The sequence below is a fragment of the Myotis daubentonii genome, chromosome 15 (assembly GCF_963259705.1).
Source record: "Myotis daubentonii chromosome 15, mMyoDau2.1, whole genome shotgun sequence".
NCBI lineage: Eukaryota > Metazoa > Chordata > Mammalia > Chiroptera > Vespertilionidae > Myotis > Myotis daubentonii.
In genome coordinates, this window is record NC_081854.1 from 30446149 (window position 1) to 30461697 (window position 15549).

Below are 15549 nucleotides of genomic sequence, written 5' to 3' on the forward strand. Positions count from 1 at the left end.
ACATGCGAACTCATTTTTTTGGTTGATTTTTCTTTGTTAAATGGCATTTAAATATATAAAATAAATATAAAAAATATAAGTCTTTGTTTTACTATGGTTGCAAATATCAAAAAATTTCTATATGTGACGCGGCACCAGTGTTAAGTAAGGGTTTTTCAAAATGCTGACACGCCGAGCTCAAAAGTTTCGCCATCACTGGAATAGACCATCCAACATAAGAGAGAAAGCGGGTAGGGGGTAAGAGATCAAACAAAGGACTTGTATGCATGCATATAAGCATAATCAATGGACACAGACAGCAGGGGGTGAGGGCATGTGCTGGAGATTGGGAGTGGCTGGGGAGAGGTCAATGGGGGAAAAAGGAAACTTATGTAATATTTTAAACAATAAAGAATTTAAATTTTTTTTAAAAAAGGAGTGCCCTAGCTGATTTGGCTCAGTGGATAGAGCGTGGGCCTGCAGACTGAAGGGTCCCAGGTTTGATTCCAGTCAAGGGCACATGCCTGACTTGTGGGCTCAATCCCCAGTAGGGGGCGTGCAGGAGGCAGCCAATCAATGATTCTCTCTCATCAGTGATGTTTCTCTCTCTCCCTCTCCCTTCCTCTCTGAAATCAATAAAAATATATTTAGCTTCCTCTCGCCAGGCGTCCTCATGGGAGTGCCATCATCTTTAAACCATGCGTGGCAATCCCTGACGCACCGCTGTGATGCCCAGGGAAGACAGGGCGACCTGGAAGTCCAACTACTTCCTTGAGATCATCCATCTCCTGGATGATTATCCAAAATGCTTCATTGTGGAGCAGACAATGTGGGCTCCAAGCAGAGGCAGCAGATCCGCAGGTCCCTCCGCGGGAAGGCTGTGGTGCTGATGGGCAAGAACACCATGATGCGCAAGGACATCTGGAAAACAACCGGCTCTGGAGAAACCGCTGCCTCAGATGGGGGAATGGGGGCTTTGTGTTCACCAAGGAGGACCTCACTGAGATCCGGGACATGCTGCTGGCCAATCAGGTGCCAGCTGCTGCCCGTGCTGGTGCCATGGTCCCATGTGAAGTCACTGTGCCAGCCCAGAACCCTGTTCTGGGGCCAGAGAAGACCTCCTTCTTCCAGGCTTTAGGCATCACCGCTGAAATCCTGAGTGATGCACAGCTGATTAAGACTGGAGACAAAGTGGGAGCCAGTGAAGCCACCTGCTGCACATGCTGAACATCTCCCCCTTCTCCTGTGGGCTGATCATCCAGCAGGTGTTTGACAACGGCAGCATCTACAACCCGGAAGTGCTTGACATCACAGAGGAAACTCTGCATTCCCGCTTCCTGGAGGGTGTCCGCAATGTTGCCAGCGTATGCCTTCAGATTGGTGACCCAACTGTTGCGTCAGTACCCCATTCTACCATCAATGGGTACAAGCGAGTTCTGGCTTTGTCTGTGGAGACTGATTACACCTTCCCACTTGCTGAAAAGGTCAAGGCCTTCTTGGCTGATCCATCTGCTTTTGTGGCTGCTGCCCCTGTGGCCGCTGCCACCACTGCTGCTCCTGCTGCTGCTGCAGCCCCAGCCAAGGTTGAAGCAAAGGAAGAGTTGGAGGAGTTGGACGAGGATATGGGATTTGGTCTCTGATTAATTACCAAAAAGCAACCAGCTCAGCCAACTCTATTTGAGAAACAAGGAAATAAAGCTTACTTCTCTTAAAAAAAAAAAAAAAAAAAAAAAAAAAAAATATATATATATATATATATATATATATATATATATATATATATATATTTAAAGGAGGGGACTTTCTCTAATTAATGGGATTTTCAAAGAGGCTTTAATTCCTACTATTACTCGAGATTCTAGATGATTCCTGTCCCAGAGAACTCCCCAGCTTCACATCTCAGTAATGTGCAGCATGGCAGCAAAGCCTGCAGTTTATACTAAATAATGAATGACTAATACTTAGGATATTGATAGTGAGGCAACTGTAGAGATGAGGAGGCCAGTGGGTACCTCTAAAGCAGCGGTTCTCAACCTGTGGGTCAAGACCCCTTTGGGGGTCGAACGACCCTTTCACAGGGGTTGCCTAAGACCATCGGAAAACACATAATTACATGTTGTTTTTGTGATTAATCACTATGCTTTAATTATGTTCAATTTGTAACAATGAAATTGGCGGTCACCATAACATGAGGAACTGTATTAAAGGGTTGCGGCATTAGGAAGGTTGAAAACCACTGCTCTAAAGGATGGGGGAAGGCTAGTGTCTCAGGTGGTTGGGTAGAATGTCAAATGGATGCCCTTTGGCCATTTTCATCATTTCACCCAAAGGCATCTACACTAATAAAAGAGAAAAATGGTAATTGGCATACGACGCTACCCTTTTCATTGGCTAATCAGGGCTATATGCAAATTAACTGCCAACTATGATTGGCAGTTAACTGCCAACAAGATGGCAGTTAATTTGCATATGTAGGCACAATGCAGGGAGGCAAAAGGGAAAGCAGGAAGAAGCCCCCTGCCACTGACAGTCATCGGAAACCCAGGGGGGAGCTAAGAGCTGGGGGGCAGGGCAAAGGCGGCCCTGGGGCCGCCTTTGCCCTGCCCCCCAGCCATGATCGGAGAATCAGGTGCCTTTGCCGCCCTGGCCAGTGATAGCAGGAAGTAGGGGTGGAGCCAGCGATGGGAGCTGGGCACGGTCGAAGCTGGCAGTCCCAGGAGCTAAGGGTCCCTTGCCTGGGCCTAAAGCGAAGCCCATGATCGCGGGGCCGCTGCAGCTGCGGGTCCCCACTGCCCGGGCCGGACGCCTCAGCCAGAGGCGTCCTGCAGGGGCAGGGCCGGAGCCCGCGCAATCGCGGCACCCCCCGCTGCCACTGCAGGTCCCCGCTGCCTGGGCCGGACGCCTAGGCCAGAGGCATTAGGCCTGGGCAGGGGCGGAGCCTGCAACCACGGGGAGCTGGGGGTCCCCTGCCCAGGCCTGACACCTCTGCCGGAGGCCTCAGGCCTGGTCAAGGGGCCGATCCGGTGATTGGTGATCGGAGGGTGATGAGGGTCAACTCCTCTGGCCAAGGCATCAGGCCTGGGCGGGGGCCAGAGCCAGTGATCGGGGGGAGATGGGGGTCCCCTGTCCAAGCCTGACACCTCTGGCGGAGGCGTCAGGCCTGGGCAAGGGGCAGAGCCAGCAATTGGAGGGGTCTGGGGGTCCCCTGCCCAGGCCTGATGCCTGGGCATGAGGCATCAGGCCTGGGCTGGGGGCAGAACCAGTGATGGGGGGAAATGAGGGTCCCCTGCTCAGGCCTGACGCCTCTGTCAGAGGCGTCAGGCCTGGGCAAGGGGCCGATCCTGCGATTGGAGGGTGATGGGGGTCAACGCCTGAGGGCTCCCAGTATGTGAGAGAGGGCAGGCTGGGCTGAGGGACACTCCCCACCCCCCACACCCAGTGCACGAATTTTGTGCACCAGGCCCCTAGTCTACACTAATAAAAGAGAAACATGGTAATTGGCGTACTACCGCTACCCTTTTCATTGGCTAATCAGCGAGATATGCAAATTAACTGTCAGCCAAGATGGCGGCCGGCAGCCAGCCAGCTTGAAACTAACATGAGGCTTGCTTGCCTCAGTGACGAGGAAACCAACATTCCCCGCCTGCGGCTGCAGGCCTCTGAGCGGGCAGTTTAAGAAACATTGTAACAAATACCGCCGGACTTCAGCCAGCAGATTCACAACACTGTAAGCAAAGGCCAGAAACCTACTTTCAGCCGCGGAGGCCTAAGAGCTGGAGCCAAGCCTCAAGCTAAAGCTGGCCCAGAATAAAAAAAAAAAAGAAAAAAAGGAGCGGTTGGGAACTTCAGTCACTTCCAGCCTGAAAACAGCCCTCAGCCCCTCACCCAGACTGGCCAGGCACCCCAGTGGGGACCCCCACCCTGACCCAGGACATCCTTCAGGGCAAACCAGCCGGCCCCACCCATGCACCAGGCCTCTATCCTATATAGTAAAAGGGTAATATGCCTCCCGGCACCGGGATCAGCGTGACAGGGGGCAGCACCCAAACCCCCTGATTGCCCTGTGGCTCTGTGTGTGACAGGGGACGGGGCCCCAACCCCCTGAGCAGCCCTGCTCTGTGCCTGATAGGGGGGAGCTCCACAACCCCGCCCCCCCCCCCCACAGGCCCTGCTCTGTGTGTGATGGGGTAGAGCCATAACCTCCCCATCCGCCCTGCCCTGAGTGTGAGAGTGGCAGCGTCCCAACCCCCTGATCGGCCCTGCTCTGTGGGTGATAGAGGGCGGTGCCCCAACCCCCTGATGGGCCCTGCTCTGTGTGTGACGGGGGCAGCACCCCAACCCCCTGATTGGCCCTGCTCTGTGCGTGACAGGGGGTGGCGCTACAACCTCCCCATTGACCCTGCCTTGAGTGTGACAGGGGACGGTGCCCCAACCCCCCAATTGGCCCTACCCTGAGCGTGACTGAGGGTGGCATCACAACCTCCCAATCTGCCCTGCTCTGTGCATGATGGGGCGGCGCCCCAACTCCCCAATCGGCCCTGCTCTGAGCCCGACCAGGGGCTGCACCTAGGGATTGGGCCTGCCCTCTGCCACCCGGGAGCAGGCCTAAGCCAGCAGGTCGTTATCTCCCGAGGGGTCCCAGACTGTGAGAGGGCACAGGCCGGGCTGAGGGCCCCCCTCCCCCCCAAGTGCACAAATTTTTGTGCACCGGGCCTCTAGTTTAAGATAATGGAGAACTACTATCAAGGGTGTCTTTTCTCCCTAGGGCCTGGGGTGGAGAGTACAGGCTGGCAGGATGATCCAGGGCCTGCATGAGAAATGAGCTACATCTACATGCAGCCTCATACCCCACATGAGCTCCTGAGTGGGACCAGACAAGGACATTATTGGGAAAACCAGCAAACTCCAAATTAAGCTTGAAATTTAGCTAACTGTCAAGTCCCAGCTGTTGGCTTTTGAGTTTTGACCGATGTACCATGGCCATGGGAGAGGAACACACAAGAACTATTGGGCCCAGCAGTATGGCTCACTGGTTAAGCGCTGACCTATGAACCAGGAGGTTTCGGTTCAAATCCAGGTCAGGACATAGGTCCCGGTTGCTGGCTCAATCCCCAATGGGGGGCATGCAGGAGGCAGCCGATGATGATTCTCTCTCATCCTTGATGTTTCTATTTCTCTCTCCCTCTCCCTTCCACTTTCTGAAATCAATAAAAACATATTTAGAAAAGAACCATTGGAACTATCTTTGCAACTTCTCTGCAAATCCATAATTATTCAAAAAAAATGTATTTAATTTCATAATAATTTTAAAAAGGCACAGGTGAAAGCTAAGAGGCTGGAGAAAGTGGAGAGAGGGGCAGGTCGGGTGGGTGGAGGGCTGGAGATGGGGAACACTGAGAGCGGATTATAAATGCTGCTGGGGAAGGAGGTGGGGGAAGGGCTTGGCTCTGACTGCAGGAAGCTAGAGGTCAAGCTCTGGCACTTCAAGCACTTGGATGACGGAGATAAGGATGCTGATGGACCCCGAGCCCTGGGCAATCACTTTATCACCTGGCCTGCGAAAGGGGACTTCTGAGTCCATTTGTTTCAGAACAGTGGAGCACATCAGTATTCAGGGGTTTCCATAGATACCTGAAGACACTGGATGATGGTGAGCCAGGGGTTGCAAACATCCGGTATTCGGTTGGCCTCCTTTCCCCAGCTCCTCTGTCCTCTGTCCCGATTATGAAAGCCTGACAGACTCTACCCGGGCCCCAGGGTGCCAGCCACACTCACTCCCAGGGTACTGTGTGTGAGTAGATGTGAAAATGGGGGGCGGGCGGGGGGGCTTCAATCCATCCTGTAAAACCATTACTAAGTCAGTACTGACGCCTCTTTTAAAAAATAACCAAGACAAAAAAGCAGCTTCTAACACAGTATCTATCTGGGAGCGACCAGTGAATTCCCAGCGTCTGCCTTTCTGAGCCATCACAGCCAGCCTGTAGGTAAGACCGAGTGTACAGCTGCAGGTCTGCGGGGGACCCACGAGCTCTGTGTGTGACGCCAGCAGCAGGTCAGGCTCCGCGGCACAAAAAGCTTGGGGCGCTGCTCCCTCCGACGCCCAGATGCATTCCTGCGGGCTCAGCCCTGGCGGTGGCTAGTCCGAGAGCCTTGCTCTTGGGCCCCTGGACGCCGGGAGGGATGATGCAAAGCTGGTGTCACGTGGCCTCCAGGGGATGCCGCCGTGGGTGTGCAAAGGCTGCCCTCTGCTGGCGGCTCCAGCATTGAGTAGCAGCTCCGTGCTTCTACTCAACTTCAGGCCATGTTGCATCAGCCAGGCCAGGGGGAGCCCAGGGAGAGTGACTCAGGCTCACGGCTAAACCGAAGCGCTGTTGGGAGGTGTAGGTGCTGGGGTGAAGCTTTCCTCTCAGGCCCCTTTCGCATTGCTGTGGGAACTGTGCCCACAGCCCGTAATATCCCTGGGCCTCACCCCGGCCAGGGCAACTAGTGACCCATTAGATACAGCCGTGGGCAAACTACGGCCCGCGGGCCGGATCCAGCCCGTTTGAAATGAATAAAACTAAAAAAAAAAAAGGACCGTACCCTTTTATGTAATGATGTTTGCTTTGAATTTATATTAGTTCACACAAACACTCCATCCATGCTTTTGTTCCGGCCCTCCGGTCCAGTTTAAGAACCCATTGTGGCCCTCGAGTCAAAAAGTTTGCCCACCCCTGGTTCTAATGATCAGAACCATGGCGCTGCTCAGCACCTCGAAAGCAGCTCCGGCTGCTGTTGCTGAGCCCAGGCCCTGGGGTCTGCCCCTCTTTGCCCACATCCTTGGCCCAAGAAAGGGTCCGGTCTACTCCACCCTGGCCACCTGGGCCGGGACCAAAGCGGTTTCATGTTAAGAGAAAATAAGACATCATCTTCTGCTTAAGTATATTCTCACAAAGAAATGCAGACCTCTTCCCAGAAACTGGGCAGGCCTGGGTTAAGGGACAGAAATGGGAGGGTGGGGATGTTCACTTCACAAAGTGCCTGGTAATTTTTTTTAGAACAATTCAGCAAAATTAAATTCCGGTTTATTGTTGGACAACATTGCTTCACACATACATCAAACGGGTCAAAATAAATATACAAACAAACAAACAGCAGCTTCATGGACAGAAAAACAAAGATACTTTTTATCTTTGGCCTTTTTAACCATCTCATACAGGCCAACTACTAATAGTACAGCTAAGCACGTACACAAAAAGTTACTGGAATGCTCGGAATAAGAGAGATTTGTTGTTTTTGCTTTACATACAAGGTATTTTTTTTTTTCCTTTGAAATTATAATGGTCACATCACAAGTAAAGTCAGAAGTAGGACAAAGGCTGGTTTGGTCATCCCGAGATCATTAAAAATGGCTGACCCCTAATAATATGAACAAAAGTGTAAAATATAAATAAAAAATACAAACAAATTTTCCTTTTAAAGCACTTTTAAGAAAAAAAAAAAAGAAGAAGAAGCAGGGCCTTGGAAGATTGGGTCTTTTTTTCATCCCCTGTTGCAAATTCACGTGGTTTTGATTGGGTGGAGGAGAAGTGGACTCTGTACGCCAAGGTGACCAGGTATAGATTATGAGATGGAGGGTGGAGGGCGAATAGGTCACGGAGGCCTTTAACTTTTCATTTTTGCTGTTTAGTCACACTCATCGGTTTCTGCTTCTTGGCGTTAACATCGTCATCCTCATCCTGTTTGCTAGTAGCTGAATCAGCCTCCTCATCTTCATCTCCATCCTCTTCCTCACTGTCACCTTCCCCCTCTTCCTCCTCCTCCCTTCTTTTCTTTCTCCTCCTCTCCTCCCCCTCTCCTCCTCCCCCTTCTTCATCTGCCTCCTGTCAGCCTCCTGCTCCCCATTTTCCTCATTAGCGTTCCCATTGGCAGATGTGTCACTTCCATCCTGTGCCTTCTCCTTTAAGTGGTGATCTCGGAGCTGGTGTCCATGGCCTCATCTGAGATGGTGGGGCAGCAGATTTTTTAAAAAGAATGAGAATTGGAGGACTTTGTTGAGGAAGCTGCTGGAGTCCGTAGCCGTGGCGGCAGCGGAGGCGCGTGACGGAAGTGGCTGCAGCACAGGAACAACGCAAAGATAGCTTTTCAGAGCAGCCAGGGGTAGGGGAGGGGGCGGGGGTGGCGTACCCGGTAATCTTTAAATGTGGTAAAGCTTTTCTCTGTTTTTGCTTGTTCTTTTATTATCCTACTAGAGCGGGGGTGGGCAAACTTTTCGACTCGAGGGCCACAATGGGTTCTTAAACTGGACCGGAAGGCCGGAACAAAAGCATGGATGGAGTGTCTGTGTGAACTAATATAAATTCAAAGTAAACATCATTACATAAAAGGGTACGGTCTTTTTTTTTTTTTTTTTTTTTTTTAGTTTTATTCATTTCAAACGGGCTGGATCCGGTCCGCGGGCCGTAGTTTGCCCATGGCTGTACTAGAGGCCTGGTGCACAGAATTCGTGCATGGGGGTAGGGGGTGGGAGGGGTGTCCCTCAACCCAGCCTGCACCCTCTTCAATATGGGACCCCTTGGGGGATGTCCGACTCCCGGTTTAGGCCCAATCCCTGTGGAGTCGGACATCCCTCTCACAATCCGGGACTGCTGGTTCCTAACCACTCGCCTGCCTGCCAGCCTGATCGCCCCCCAACCGCTTCCCTGCCAGCCTGATTGATGCCTAACTGCGCTCCTGCCAGCCTGACTGCCCCCAACTGCCCTCCCCTGCCGCGACCCACCTCCTCCATCAGGACTTGCCTCCTCCACGTGAGGCTGCAGAGACACCGAGACCGGCCTCCTCTGCACCACGCAGTGCTGCGGGACCCCCAGGCCTCACCACACGGAGCTGCCACCAGGCCCCGCCTCTGCTGTGCGTGTGGTCATCTTGTGGCGTGCCATCTTGTGACGATGCCACGTGACACCACCTCGGCTTTTGTTATATAGGATATAATAAAAGGGTAATATGCAAATAGACCGAATGGCAGAACAACCAAACAACCAATCAAAGCGTAATATGCTAATGATATGCTAAGGCTTCTCAACTGCTCTCTATGACATGCACTGACCACCAGGGGGCAGACAGTCAACCGGTCGACCAGTCACTATGATGTGCACTGACCACCAGGGGGCAGGTGCTCCAACCGGTAGGTTAGCTTGTTGCTGGGGTCTGGCCGATCGGGACTGAGCAAGGTGGGCCGGACATGCCCTGGAGCCCTCCTGCAGTCCCTTCCTGGCCTGATCGTGCACCAGTGTGGTTCCTCAGCCTGGCCTGTGCCCTCTCGCAATCCAGGACCCCTCAGGGGATGTCCGAGAGCTGGTTTCAGCCCAATCCCACAGGCCACTCCCCTTGGGAGGGCGCCAGACGTAGGGCTCATGGTTGGCGAGTGCTGCTGCTGCAGTGCGAGCCTCTCCTGATCAGGACTGGTTGGGCACAAGTCCGCAGCAGGCACAGTGGGGTTGGGATGAGCGGGAGCAGCAGGTAGGAGCTGCAGGCGGCGTTGGACTGCGGGTTTTGGCCTGATCCCTGCAGGCCACCCAGAGAGACCCTAAATGTGCATGAATTTGTGCACCGGGCTTCTAGTCTCTCTCTCTCTCTCTCTCTCTCTCTCTCTCTCTATATATATATATATATATATATATATATATATATATATCCTATCTAATAAAAGAGAAACATGGTAATTGGCGTACGACCGATACCCTTTTCATTGGCTAATCAGCGAGATATGCAAATTAACTGTCAGCCAAGATGGCGGCCGGCAGCCAGGCAGCTTGAAACTAACATGAGGCTTGGTTGCCTCAGTGACGGAGGAAACCAACGTTCCCCGCCTGCCGCTGCAGGCCTCTGAGCTGGCAGTTTAAGAAACTCTGTAACAAATACGCCCAACTTCAGCCAGCAGATTGGCAACATTGTAAGCAAAGGCCAGAAACCTACTTTCAGCAGCGGAGGCCTAAGAGCTGGAGCCAAGCCTCAAGGTAAAGCTGGCCCAGAATTAAAAAAAAAAAAAGGAAAAAAGGAGCGTTTGGGAGTTCAGTCACCCCCAGCCTGAAAACAGCCATCATCCCCTCACCCAGGCTGGCCAGGCACCCCAGTGGGGACCCCCACCCTGATCCAGGACACCCTTCAGGGCAAACCAGCCGGCCCCACCCGTGCACCAGGCCTCTACCCTATATAGTAAAAGGGTAATATGCCTCCCAGCACCGGGATCAGCGGAGCCGTGAGGCCTCCCGGCACTGGAATCAGCATGACAGGGGGCAGCACCCAAACCCCCTGATCGCCCTGCGGCTCTGTGTGTGACAGGGGGCGGGGCCACAACCTCCCTATCCACCCTGCTCTGTGCCTGATAGGGGGGAGCTCCCCCCACCCCACGGGCCCTGCTCTGTGTGTGACGGGGTAGAGCCATAACCTCCCCATCAGCCCTGCCCTGAGTGTGAGAGTGGCGGTGCCCCAACCCCCTGATCTGCCCTGCTCTGTGGGTGACAGAGGGCAGCACCCCAACCCCCTGATGGGCCCTGCTCTGTGTGTGACAGGGTACAGAGCCCCAACCCCCCTGATGGGCCCTGCTCTGTGTGTGACAGGGGGTTGCTCCAAAACCTCCCCATCGACCCTGCCTTGAGTGTGACAGGGGGCGGCGCCCCAACTCCCCAATCGGCCCTGCTCTGAGCCCGACCAGGGGCTGCACCTAGGGATTGGGCCTGCCCTCTGCCACCCGGGAGCAGGCCTAAGCCAGCAGGTCGTTATCTCCCGAGGGGTCCCAGACTGCGAGAGGGCACAGGCCAGGCTGAGGGACCCCCCCCCCCCCCGAATGCACAAATTTTTGTGCACCGGGCCTCTAGTATATATATATATATGTATATATATATATATATACATATATATATATATAAAGCCAGCAACCGTAACGTTGGAATGACCGTAACGACTGGTCGTTATGATGCCCACTATGGCAGGCAAACTGGCCAGATTGGGGGGTGGGGCTGGTCGGCCAACCTCCCACAGCCCTTCCCCCTGGCTGGCCCCACCCCTGATTGCACCCCCAACCCCAATAGGGGGTGGGGCCAGCTGGCCAACCTCCTGCAGCCCCTCCCTCTGCCCAGCCCCACCCCAGATCAGCCCCCTACCACAATCAGGGGCAGGGCCAGCCCACCACCCACAGCCTCTCCCCACAGCTGGCCCAGCCCTCAATGGGCCCCAATCAGGGTGTGCCAGCTGGCCAACCTTCCGACAGGCCCAGCCCCAATCTGCCCTGATTGGGGCCGGGCCGGCTGGACCCCACCCATGCACAAATTTGTGCACTGGGCCTCTAGTTATTAAATATACACTGAGTGGCCAGATTATTATGATCACCCCATCAGTACTTCATTGACACTTCCAAAAATACTGAATATTGAAAATTTCCTAAGCAAACACTCTTAATGTTTTATTATTATTATTACTAGAGGCCCGGTGCACAAAAATTTGTGCACTCGGGGGGGAGGAGGGGGGGCCCTCAGCCCGGCCTGTGCCCTCTCACAGTCTGGGACCCCTCGGGAGATAACGACCTGCTGGCTTAGGCCTGCTCCCGGGTGGCAGAGGGCAGGCCCAATCCCTAGGTGCAGCCCCTGGTTGGGCTCAGAGCAGGGCCGATTGGGGAGTTGGGGCACCGCCCCCTGTCACACTCAAGGCAGGGTCAATGGGGAGGTTGCAGCACCACCCCCTGTCACGCACAGAGCAGGGCCAATCAAGGGGCTGGGGCGCTGCCCCCTGTCACGCACACAGCAGGGCCCATTAGGGGGGTTGGGGCTCCATACCCTGTCACGCACAGAGCAGGGCCCATCAGGGGGTTGAGAAGCTCCCCCCTGTCACTCACAGAGTAGGGCCGATAGGGGAGTTGGGGCACCGTCCCCTGTCACACACAGAGCAGGGCGGATCAGTGGGTTGGGGCGCCACCACTGTCACACTCAGGGCAGGGCTGATGGGGAGGTTATGGCTCTACCCCGTCACACACAGAGCAGGGCCTGTGGGGGGGTGGGGGGGGTTGGGGCACCACCCTCTATCACCCACAGAGCAGGGCCGATCAGGGGGTTGGGGCGCCGCCACTCTCTCACTCAGGGCAGGGCCGATGGGGAGGTTATGGCTCTACCCCGTCACACACAGAGCAGGGCCCGTGGGGGCGGGGGGTTGGGGTGCCGCACCCTGTCACACACAGAGCCGCAGGACGATCAGGGGGTTTGGGCGCTGCCCCCTGTCACGCTGATCCCGGTGCCGGGAGGCATATTACCCTTTTACTATATAGGGTAGAGGCCTGGTGCACGGGTGGGGGGCCGGCTGGTTTGCCCTGAAGGGTGTCCTGGATCAGGGTGGGGGTCCCCACTGGGGTGCCTGGCCAGTCTGGGTGAGGGGCTGAGGGCTGTTTTCAGGCTGGGGGCGACTGAAGCTCCCAACAGCTCCTTTTTTCCTTCTTTTTTTTTTTTATTCTGGGCCAGCTTTAGCTTGAGGCTTGGCTCCAGCTCTTAGGCCTCTGCTGCTGAAAGTAGGTTTCTGGCCTTTGCATACAATGTTGCAATCCTGCTGGCTGAAGTCCGGCGGTATTTGTTAAAATGTTTCAAACTGCAGGCTCAGAGGCCTGCAAGGCAGGCGGGGAACGTTGGTTTCCTCCGTCACTGAGGCAAGCAAGCCTCATGTTAGTTTCAAGCTGGCTGGCTGCCGGCCGCCATCTTGGCTGACAGTTAATTTGCATATCGCCCTGATTAGCCAATGAAAAGGGTAGCGGTCGTATGCCAATTACCATGTTTCTCTTTTATTAGTGTAGATTATTATTATTATTATTATTTGCATAGCTAATTCACTTCATTGTACTGATGGGGTGGTCATAGTAACCTGGCCACTCAGTGGATACTAATGTGACCATTTCACGTTTTCCTGTGAGTGAAGCTGATTTTCCCTGTGTTGCTTGACTGTTGCCCCCTGCTGGCCAGCGGCAGCATTGCAGCATGGGAGTCGTCCCTTATGTTTCATCAGGGACTCCCAGCAGCATGCATTCCGGGAAGATGGGGACCATTCGTCAGCCAGGAAGCGGCCTTTCCTGGCATGTGCACCACCGTGAGTCAGTGAGTGGGTTGTAATGAAGCCACAGCCGTCTAAGTCTTCAGGTTCAGTGTGTCCCCTACCCTACCTTCTGTGAGGTGGGCATTGGCTTCCCAGAGGCCACCCACTGTATCCTGACTTCCTCACAGCACTGGTCTTACAGGCTTGCTGCTTTTTTGGGTTGAATTGAGGATAATATTAAATACGTTACTTACATGAAAAGATGTTCCACATCCTTGACAGCATTTGGTGCTGTCAGTGCTCTGGGTTTGGGCTGTTCTCCTAAGTGTGTGGTGGTGCCTCCTTGTTTTAATTTGCAATTCTATGGTGACACATGCGGTGGAGCAATCGACATCACTTATAACATCATTAGTTATCGGTCTCTTTGTAGAGAGAGGATCTTTGAGAGACTGAGACATCGGAGACCTACTGCGGGGACGTTAGGACTGAAGTGGAGGCTCACATGGGAGGGTCAGGCAGCAGAAAGGGAGCTAAGGGGCCTCACACAACTTGACAGCAGTTTTACAGGTGTCACGACTTGGCCGTGCATCAGCTTCCACCCGCTCCCCGGAGTAACCTGCTTTGTGTGTTTGCTCTCAGCACTGGCAGTGTTTACAGGGCTCACTGCTGCAAATTTCCTTCTCAGATTAGGGCGAAAAATAAAAGGGGGGGGGGTGGGAGAAAGGAAAGTAGGGAGGAGGGAGGGAAAAGGGAGGGAGGAAGGCGAGAAGGCAAATTTAGGAAATAAATCAGTAAGAGCCAACACCAAATTTGTTAATGGGGACGTTAAGGATCAGAATCAAGGGTTTGCAATGAGACTATCTAACCTGCAAAATCCATTAGTGGAGAAGTCAGGACTTGCCCCTTATCTAAATTGCATTGGAACTGGCTTAGCTCTCATTCTATCACTAAATTTATTCATCAGTCCTATGTTCCTCTGCCAGATCTTTCTAAATACTCATTTTTGTCTCACCTGTGTGAGAGTCTCAGACATTTGGAATGAATTATCCGTGCATAAAATATTTGACCAACTGCCCTAGCCGGTTTGGCTCAGTGGATAGAGCATCGACCTGCAGACTGAAGGGTCCCCAGTTTGACTCTGGTCAAGGTAACATGCCTGGGTTGTGGGCTCCCCGCCATTGGGGGGCATGCAGGAGGCAGCCAGTCAATGATTCTCTCTCATCATTGATGTTTCTATCTCTCTCTCCCTCTCCCTTCCTCTCTAAAATCAATAAAAATATATTCTAAGAAAATAAAATAAAATATTTGACCAACTAAAATATTCCTCTGATCATGCTAGACAAACATTCTCTGCATTGCTTTGTGAGTCATTTGGGGACCTAAAAAGTCAACATTTACCTACAATTTATTAACATTTAACAAACAGTGCAACATTATATCCTAGTGATACAAAATTGAATAAGATGAGGTCTGAGGCCTGTTGCCCTGGCCAGGTGGCTCAGTTGGTTGAAGTGTCACCCCGCATACCAAGGGGTTGTGGGTTCGATTCCCAGTCAGCGCACATACATAGGTTGCAGGTTTGATGCCTGGTCCATCCCCTAGAGTACAGGAGACAGCCAATTCCTGTTTCTCCCTCACGTCAATGTTTCTCCCTCTCTCTCTCTCTCCCTTCATCTCTAAAAATCAATTAAAAAACCACACACATATCCTTGGGTGATTTAGAAGAAAAAAAAAAATCAGTCCTGAGAGATTAGAATCTAGTGGAAGAGAGATATAGCACATAGGTAATTAAAATGCAATAAGTTTGTAGAGTATTCTCATGGCCACTGGAGGAAATGCTATTAATGGGAAAATATTGACTTACTTAGAAATCATATAACATGAATATATTATTCCTGGCATGTCTTTGAAATACTGGGCAAACCAATTCTCCCTATGTTTCTTTCTCTTTTTTAAAAATTTTTTTTATTGCTTTCAGAAAGGAAGGGAGAGGGAGAGAGAGATCGAAACATCAATGATGAGAGAGAATCACTGATTGGCTGCTTCCTGCACACTCCCTACCGGGGATCGAGCCTGCAACCTGGGCATGTGCCCTTAACAGAAATCAAACCCGGGACCCTCAGTCCATAGGCCGACACTCTATCCACTGAGCCCAATGGGCTAGGGCCCAATTCAGTTTCTGAGTGCCTCTTACAATAGTCCAGGCTTCAGATTCTGATGTAGAAGTCTTTGTTGATTTCTCATGTTTTATATGAATTGGGTCATTCTCTAATATGGCTGAGAATAGGAGAATGTGGTTAGTTCTGTACCAATAATGTAGGTTTCAGAACTATACTAGTAATTCTGTGAAATGTTAACACCTGGCCTCCTCCAGGTGGCCTGAGATCAGAACCTCATGAATGAACAGTGAGAGACACGCCCTTCTGGAGAATTCGGTTTTAGTGGGTGCAATCTATTTCCACAGCGAGGCCGCTAGAGTTTATGAGGCTACTTAGTGCAAGAACACAAGCACACTAGTGAGTT

General features: G+C 52.6%; 1 pseudogene; it reads left to right on the forward strand.

Moving 5' to 3' along the window:
- The first annotated feature begins 692 nt into the window (after nt 1-692).
- LOC132217098 (large ribosomal subunit protein uL10-like) lies at nt 693-1699 on the forward strand (annotated as a pseudogene).
- The last annotated feature ends 13850 nt before the right edge of the window (nt 1700-15549 follow it).